The 9489-nt window shown below is 42.3% G+C and overlaps 1 long non-coding RNA gene across 1 annotated transcript; it reads right to left on the bottom strand.

The window, feature by feature from the left end:
- Positions 1-5093: 5093 nt before the first annotated feature.
- Positions 5094-7350, bottom strand: LOC147584624 (uncharacterized). The gene is made up of 2 exons (XR_015255692.1): positions 7221-7350; positions 5094-5346 (listed from the first exon to the last, which is right to left on the bottom strand). It is a non-coding gene; the product is annotated as an uncharacterized LOC147584624 (long non-coding RNA).
- Positions 7351-9489: the final 2139 nt, after the last annotated feature.

Here is a 9489-nt window from a genome sequence, read left to right as displayed (position 1 = left end):
CAAGACTACACTGTATGTTAACTAACTTGAGTTTAATTTAAAAGGAAAAAGAAAAAAGTGAAATTAGCTGTAAGGGGCTCCCGGGTGGCTCAGTTGGTTGAGCATTAGACTCGTGATTTCGGCTCAGGTCATGATACCCGGGTTGTGGGATAGAGCCCCGTGCTGAGCATGGAGACTTCTTGAGATTCTCTCTCTCCCCCACTGCCCCTCTCCTCTGCTCGTGCTCTCAATACATAAATAAGTAAATAAATAGGGGCTGGCTCAGTCAGTTGAGAGTCTGACTTGGGCTCAGCTGATGATCTCACAGTTCGTGAGTTTGAGCCCCGCATCAGGCTCACTGCTTTCAGCACAGAGCCCGCTCCAGATCCTCTGCCCCCCCCGCCCCCACCCCATCCCTGCTCATGCTCTCTCTCTCTCAAAAATAAACAAACATTAAATGAATGAATGAATGAATGAATGATAAAATATAAAATTACCTATAAGATACTGGATTTAAACTTTACGAAAATAAACCGTAGAGAAAGGTTTTTACGTGTTTCACTACCCAGAAAGTCCTAGAGCCCGAGTCATTGTAACCACGTCCTCTTGCCTAAATTCAGTATGCAACTTGGGCCCCCGAATACACAGCATTCATTTTACTTTTCAAAATACAGCCACGTATCATCTCCCTAGGGTCTCAGGACATGACACGTACCTTTCAGGATGGGTCACATGAGTGAGGCAGAAACCTAGGAGCCATTCTTTCGGTCAGGACAACAGCTCGGCAAGTTGAGGGAAAACGTATTTACCAGACGGGGAGCTGCTTTCAGATTTGCAGACTCCCTAATTTATCTTTCTTCTTCCAGGGCCAATCTGTTAGCCTTTCACTCTCACCGCGACAGTAATAAGAGTATCCCTGGGAAAGCACAGGGCTGGCTTCAGCTAGTTTCCTGCCCGAAGAAGTGACTGGAAGTGACAGCGTGGACAGCTCGTTTTCTCACGTCTCCCCTGTGCTCGGGGTAGGACCCGGCTGCCAGTGTGTTTCCTGACACACATGTTGTCCCTTTGCGAGCAGGGTGTCTGTCCCACGTTGCCCACGAATGAGCAGATGGCGGGCAGGTGGATGCCCCCAAAAGTCCTCTCTCTGTTTTCTTGGATTGATACTGTTTACAGTTTCCTTTTGTCCTCTTAAGCCCTTCCTCCCAGCTGTAGGCAAATAGCTCGCTCCGTCCTACACCAGCCCTGCCAGAATCTGTCATGAAAATTTAGAGAAATACAGAATTTCTGTGTTATGAAACCACAGTGCGCTGTGGCCACTCTCCGTCCACCCCCCCACCCCCACCCCAGCGTGCTATTGCCCGACAGTTTCACCAGGCCTCTTCTGACACGTGTGAACCTGCAAGGGGAAACTTCTGTCCTCTGAAAAGCTGTTGACTTTCTCCTAGACAGAGCTCAGAAGTGTTCTACAAATTAAAAACCAAACATCTTCTTCCTTAGAACCCAATACATTTATTACTATACTAACCATTTGTTTTTCTTATGTTTATTTATTATTTTTGAGGGAGAGAGAGAGAGAGAGAACATGAACGGGGAGGGGACAGAGAGAGGGGGACAGAGGATCCGAAGCAGTCTTTGCATTGACAGCAGAGAGCCCAATTCGGGGCTCTACCCCACAAACCACAAGATCATGATCTCGCCGAAGTTGGATGCTTAACCGATTGAGCCACCCAGGCGCCCCCTGTACTAGCCAAATATAATCACACAAAAATCACTTTGCTACTTAATATAACATCTAAGCCCCGGTGTATGAGAAGTGGTACATGTGTTACTAAACGACACCCATCAGTGTCCTGGGGCCGAGGGGGGTGAAGCTCAATCTTAGGGTGTCAACGTTTTGAACTAATTTCAATAATGTGACCAAAATACAGATAGGGCTTCTTGATATCAACTCGATTAGAAACCAAGAGACTAATGTTCAGTATCATCTGGCTAAAACATCCCCGTTCTAAATGCCGCATGAGGCGACACATTCCCATCATCACTCTGTACCTACTTTGCATTGTGCTAAGGTGATTATTTGTGCTATTTCTATGCATATTGCTAAATCAATCGTAACAATATGAACGGCGAGAGACAAGAGCCAGTACCTTGATATTCAAAAGAGAATTCAATGAGTATTATCCATTTTCATAAAAATACTAGGGCACGTGCCAGGCAGTATTTCTGAACATTTTATGTTAACACAATGCCTGCTTATATCTTCCTAAATACCAATTCATAATTTAAATATTTTTAAGTAATGTCAGATTAATGAAATACTTCTTCATGGCATATTATATAGAAATAAGACACACAAGAAAAGTATTCGCATCAGCTTTCATTTCAGAAACTCCAAAATAGTCATTTCTCTGAAACAAACCAACTGCAAAGTCATTTTCAAGGGTTTCAGTAATAATAATAATTATTATTATCCTGCCGAATGGATACATTACATTGTCTGTATAGAAAATGCTCAAATGAAATTTTTTCCTATTGTATCTTTATTTAAATGAAGGTCCAATAAAGAAAATGCCATGGCCTTAATAGGAGATTTTCTCAATTTCAAAAACATATCTTTAAACATACAAAAATGCTGGTGAAAATAGGATTAGTGTTCTTAATAACAATCGCGTGCTTAATGAATATCTGTGTGACCGAGTCTTGGTATGACTTTCCTCCCGTCTCCTCCCGAGACGTACATCAAATTGCACACATCAATCAAAGGAAACCAGAAGCATCTCTATCTTTATTCAAAGAGAGAGGAGAGTGGAATGCATACTTGCTGCTGAGAAGTATCCAAATCTTCTCTTACCTTGGGAGCCCAGCCCGCCATCTTCCTGGGGTTGGCATCTGCCCCAAATACTCTGCTTCTACACTCATCCCTCAAACCTACAAACTCTTCCACTTTCCCTAGTCACTACTCAAACCTCCTGTAGCCATTCTACCTTCTTTTGTAAATTCTCTCTGTAGACTCCCACCTTGCTCCTCCACATCTGCACAGAGCCACCCTTTGTGAGCCAGACGCAAGAGGGATAGGAGAATACACCTTATTTGTATGTTTCCTATAATATGAATGTATTGACAGTTTTGACTACACATCACACAAACATGAGTTGCTTTTTTCATACTACTTCCTTCTCCCCCAAATAAGTCACCCACTCCTCAGATGACGAGGTCCACACGCACACACATAATCAGAGAACAATACTGAGCTGATTTTTGATAGCATCAACCATAGGAATTCTCAACTGCGATGGTATTGAACCCAAAGGGCATTTGGAAATCTCTGTGTCTCTCTTTTTTGGTGGCATCATTGGCTCAAGATTGCAGCTGGCGTCTGGTGGCTCCACAGGTACAAAGAATCATTGTACCCAAATGCCAGTCATGCCCCACTAAGCAACACTGAGTCAGAACGATCAACGTGGCATCCTTTGGAACTTTCTGCCATAGCACTAGAAGGGATTAGACAGGGCACTTGGTTGTTTGCATTTGAGCAAGAATAAACATAATCTTCCAAAATCAGGGAGGCTGGAAGAGAAATCAATGAGAGGATTGGAAGTCGAGAAACCTCTTTAAGAATGTGGAGCACATGCAGGGTCGGAGAGGACCCAGCAGGGGGCCATCTGCTGATGTCCAGGGGGGTGGGATCCCCAGGAAGAGAAGGGAAGGCACTGACACCCTACCCCCAAGCTGATCCAACTAATATTGCTTATCTGGGGGTGGGGGCTCATGCAGCTCATGGGCTCATGTAGCCCATGCAGCTACATCCCTCTCGTACAAGCTGCTAAAAAGACTGAAAATCGTAATTTCAGCAAATATCTGCACCCCCATGTTCACTGCAGCATTATTCACAATGGACAAGATTTGGAAGCAACCTAATTGTTTGCAGACAGATGAATGAATGGATAAAGGTGTGGGGGATGTAGATATGCACAACGGAATATTATTCAGCCACAAGAAAGGAGGAAATTGCCACTTGCCACAACAGGAATAAAAACAGAGGACATTTTGTAAGTGAAATCAGCCAGAGAAAGTCAAACATTGTACGATGTCACTTATATGTGGAATCTAAAAAAAAAAAAAAAAAAAAAAGGAGTCGAACTTGTGAACACAGAGTGGGATGCTGATTACCAGACCATCTGCCAAATCAGGAAATTTGTGATAAAGGTTTTTTTTTTTTAAGTTTATTTATTTATTTTGAGAGAGAGAAAACAGGGGAGGAGCAGAGAGAGAAAGGGAAACAGGGAATCCCAAGCAGGCTCCACGCTGTCAGTGCATAGCCTGACACGGGGCTCAAACTCACAAACCATGAGATCATGATTTGAGCCCAAGTCAGATGTTTAACCGACTGAGCCACCCAGGTGTCCCTGTGATAAAGATATTTTAGGTTCACGGTGTGCTAGGGTCAGATGAACCCAGGACTCATGAAGTAAGCAATCTAATAGGAGATTCTTCTCCCATAAATTGGGACCCCAAACAGCTACTTCCTCAGGGTAGACAGAAATTACTATTCCTCATTACAACCCCTGTCACACCCAGGAGTGCAAGAGAAATCACCGCCTGAGGCTGTGCAGAGGGGGGACAATTACATCTCAGAACACAAGACGACAAGGTGCTCTTCTGCGGGTTTACATTCTAGAGCCCTCCTGAACAAAGCCTAGAATCCTATGTGATTCGCCCTGGCCCTCCTGTCCCCCAGGTGCCAGGCAGACACACATGAAAACCCTCTCTGAAAACTACATTCTCATTCCTGGCCCCTGTTTGGGGGCCACAAAGAAATGTCAAAGAAAACACGCAACCTAGCCATGGAATAAGCATAAAGAAAGGAGACTCCACAGGCGAAACCTCATGATTTAACAGAGAAAGTTAAGGAAACAACAAGACATTTGATCTATCAGAGGGAAACTATGAAATAGCTGTGTTCTATAGGCTTCATGGACTTTACAAAAGGTTTGAAAATATATGGACAAAGAAAGTATGAAGAATTAAGAAGCAGATTTGAAAAACCTGGGAACTGGGATGAGCTAGAAGAAGAAAAGAGGAGATGTGACCTCATAACAAAGCACCAAAAACTGGGTGGCGAAACCGACCAAAGTTTATTGTCTCACAGTTCTGGAGACCAGATGTCTGAAACCAAGGTGCTGGCAGGGCTGTGCTCTTGCTGACGGCTCTGGGACAGGATTCTTCTGGCTTCTTCTGCTTTCCGTTGTTAGATGGCGATCCTTGTCACTCGTTGGCTTCTAGATGTGTGACTCCAGTAAGAAGGCTGTCCTCCCTTCGTGTTGTCGTTCCTCTCTGTATGTCGGGTGCGTCCAAATGTTCCCCTTTCTGTAAGGACACCGGTCATGCTGGATTAGGGCTCATTTTAACCTATAACTTAGGGCTCTCATTTTAACTTTCTCATCTCTGTAAAGACCCTATTTCCAAATAAGGTCGCATTCTGACATTCTGGGGGTTATAACTTTACCACATCTTTTGGAGAGGACATAACTCATAACACCAAGTCTCTGCTTTTTTTTTTATCTTTAACAGTAATTTTAAAATAAAAACCCTATGTATTTTAAAATTACATTTTAAATTATTTTAGCTATTATTGGAAGGTCAATCATTTTTTTATGAAAATTTTTTAACGTTTATTCAATTTTGAGAAAGAGAGACAGAGCATGAGTGGGGGAGGGGCAGAGAGAGAGGGAGACCCTGAATCCGAAGAAGGCTCCAGGCTCCGAGCTGTCAGCACAGAGCCCGACGTGGGGCTCCAACTCATGAACCGTGAGATCATGACCTAAGCTGAAGTCAGCCGCTTAACCCACTAAGCCACCCAGGCGCCCCCTGCTTTTGTCTTTTAAAAGTTTATTTATTTTGAGAGAAAAAGAGAAAGCATGAGCAGTGGAGGGGCAGAGAGAGAGGGAGAGAGAGAGAATCTTAAGCAGGCTCTGTGTTGTCAGTGCAGAGACTGACGTGGGGCTCAATCCCATGAACCATGTGATCATGACCTGAGCCGAAATCAAGAGTTGAACACTTAACTGACCGAGCCACCCAGGCACCCCATTTTTAAGTGAATCAGAAGCCAAAAGTTTTGAAATATTCTTTTATCCTGGTAAAATGAAACCCAAAAGTTACAAAAGCAAAATTATGGTCCAAGTTATCCAATATCATAGCAGAGGAGAACTTGGCAGGGAGGAGCTATATCCGGCAGTATAAGAAACAATTCATCTTAACAATGGATGATTACATTGACAAAAATAAAAGATTATTTTAACAAGGCCCTGGGTTTTATATGCACGCATGAAATAATGCTGTTCAGCAATAAACAGGAATTAAAACAAAACAGATTTAAAAAAAGAGAGTTCATGCACTGGAGAGTGGATCTGAATAAATTATCCAGAATACAGAACAGATGGACAAAGAGATAGAAAATATAAAGGAGAGGTTAGGCCAAAACACTCACCTAAAACCTAAAATCGAAGGCTGAGGAAATTCCGTGATCTTAAATAAAAAAGTGACAGAGGTAGGAGACATGGGAGAAGGAGAGAGAACACCAAAAACATATCAAACCAGAATTCTGGAAGAGGTTAAAAAAATGGGTCACTGGAAATATTTGAAGAGATAAAAAACTAAGAATTTTCCAGGTCTCTGAAAAAAAATAAACCCACAGTTTCTGGAAACCAGTGAATTCTTAAACACATTTTATATGCTGTCAAGTTGAATATTTCTCCTTCACCAAAAATGAATGGTTTATTTTATTCTACTTCCATTTTCTAAGCTGAAATGGCATTTCTTGGTTTTATCTAAGACTGTAAATGTTATCATTTTGACAACAACACAAATGAATTTTTAAAAGATTATTAATCTTTAGCATTCAATTTTTCCATCGTATTAGACAATTTTATTTCCTTTAAAAAAATTTTTAATGTTTATTTTTGAGAAAGAGACAGAGTGTGAGTGGGGGGAAGGGAAGAGAGAGGAAGACAGAGAATCCGAAGCAGGCTCCAGGCTCTGAGCTGTCCGCACAAAGCCCAACGTGGAGCTCGAACTCACGAACCATGAGATCATGACCTGAGCCGAAGTCGGACTCTCAACTGACTAAGCCACCTGGGAGCCCCTAGATAGCTTTGATTTTTATATGATTTCAGGTAATGGCTGGCCTGCTACTGGTATGCACGTTCATATGTGCATTTTCTACTATTTTAATATATACTTACATAATATGCCTCATTTCTCAGTGGCTCAGACTTCAGATAATATTTTCGGGAACTGCACATAGGAGCTCAGGGTAATGAGCTAAATATCTGTGAGGGGTATGGATGTCCTGGCCCAAACGTTTGTACTGGTTCAGCGTTTGGAGACACCATGGCGTTATTTTTCTGGTTTGTTAAATAACTTGAAGAAGCACACTGTCACTTTATTTGCACTATTTTATAAATAACTTTAAGTTTTCTTTTTAAAACCATGAATGCCAGTAAAGTAGTCACCTGATTACGACCAGGTGCACCTCTTCACATTATGTAACCTTCAACCTTGGCAACCCTTCCTCTTACAGAATCAGATACTCTTCTATTCATCCACAGACCATTTTTTCTCTATTTGATTACATCTTTTCCTTCAGTTGTTCCATTCTTCCTTATGTATTACAAGGGATATGTCATTTATTCAGTATTTTATACCCTATCCTAGCCCACTTACCTCTCTCCTCTCTGTGATTGGTTCACAGATGTGTTAAGCCACTAATTCAATTTCTGTTATATAAAACCTGTTTTTTAAAACATCGTGTCTGTCTTCTTTTTCAAAAAACCTCTGCTAACATTTTCCACTCCAACTATTTTCAATTTTGCTTTTACTGTCTCTAGAGTGACCTGTACTTTTATCCTAGATAATTTTTTTTTTTTTTTTACTGAGAACACGAAGACACTCTACTATAATTCTGGTTTCGCAAAAAAATCTGTTTCAGAAATGTGTATTTTTCCTGTGTTCTTGGCATATGCTTGCATCTCCTTTTGTGGCAATAATTTTCTGTATATCCCAACTGAATTTGTCTCTGCTAACAATGCAAAAAGAAATCTATTTTGACAGTTGACTCTGCTGCCCTGCTCCCTAGAGCGTCCTTCCGGGCAACAGTAGCAATAGAGAGACAGGCCGAGCCCAGAGTGCGTTTGTGCTCATCTCTCTGTGAAGCAAGATGAATGACCAGCCTGAGCAGTGCCCAAGGTGGTCTCAAGAAGTCTTCAAGTTCAGTATATTCCTGTTTACCTGCCCTGCTGACCACTTCCCCATTACTTCAGGGATTTTCCTTGGTATGAATTTCCCCAAATTGGACCTTAATTCCTTCCTCTTGTGGTTGCAGAAACATAAAAACTGCATAATGCATTGCTTTTTATGATCACTGTATCATTCTTTTATCTAGAAGTGTCTTGCTGGGGCACCTGGGTGGCTCAGTCAGTTGAGTGTCCAACTCTTGGTTTTGGCTCAGGTCATGATCTCACAGTTTGTGAGTTTGAGTCCCGTGTCAGGCTCTGCAGAGCCTACTTGGGATTCTCTCTCTCTCTCTCTCTCTCTCTCTCTCTCTCTCTTTGCCTCTCCCTGCTAACTCTCCCTTATCTCTCTCTCAAAAAACAAATAAACATTAAAAATAGATAAATGAATGAAAGTATCTTGCTGAATGAGCCTTGTTATACACTTCTTTTTAAAAAAAATTTTTCTTTAACGTTTATTTATTATTGAGAGACAGAGAGACACAGAGCATAAGCAGGGGAGGGGCTGAGAGATACGGAGACACAGAATCTGAAACACGCTCCAGCACAGATCCTGACGCGGGGCTTGAACTCATGACCTGAGCCGAAGTCAGACGCTTAACCGACTGAGTCACCCAGGTGCCCCATGAAAACATCAAAATGAATACAGGAGGGAATCACAATCTGTGAAGTGCTGAAATCTGCATTTATGTCCTGGGAAGGAGCAAACCAGAAGTCTGGGGAGAGGAGCAGAGAGAGAGGGAAAGAGAATCCCAATCCGGCTCTGTGCTACCAGTGCAGAGCCTGATGCAGGGCTCAATCTCATGAAACTGAATGATCGGGACCTGAGCCGAAACCAAGAGTCAGACACTTAACCGACTGAGCCACCCAGGCGCCCCCTGAATTTCTTTCCATCCATCTTTCTTTTGAAGTTGTGACATCATCTTTGCGTTCTAAAATATTGAATGGCATGCAAACAATGTTAGTTAACAGCCATATATGTTGGTTGTATCATAGCAGCTGCCATCTAAATCATTGCTCCCCTATTTACATACAAATGGCTGGTTTTGCAAATACAAGTGTGTTGGTAGAAAGCAAAACACGTGTATCCATACACACATAGTGAAAGACTTGGGCTTGCTTATGTCATTTCCTTGAGAGCCAACAAGAGGGCAGGTGGCCTGAACATACTCCCGATGGCCTACAGCACAGGGAATAAGTGTCAGACTGTCTTCCAATCTGC

Source organism: Puma concolor, chromosome A1 (assembly GCF_028749965.1).
Source record: "Puma concolor isolate L17-30 chromosome A1, mPumCon1.1.hap2, whole genome shotgun sequence".
Lineage (NCBI taxonomy): Eukaryota > Metazoa > Chordata > Mammalia > Carnivora > Felidae > Puma > Puma concolor.
This window is presented reverse-complemented; position numbering and strand designations above follow the sequence as displayed.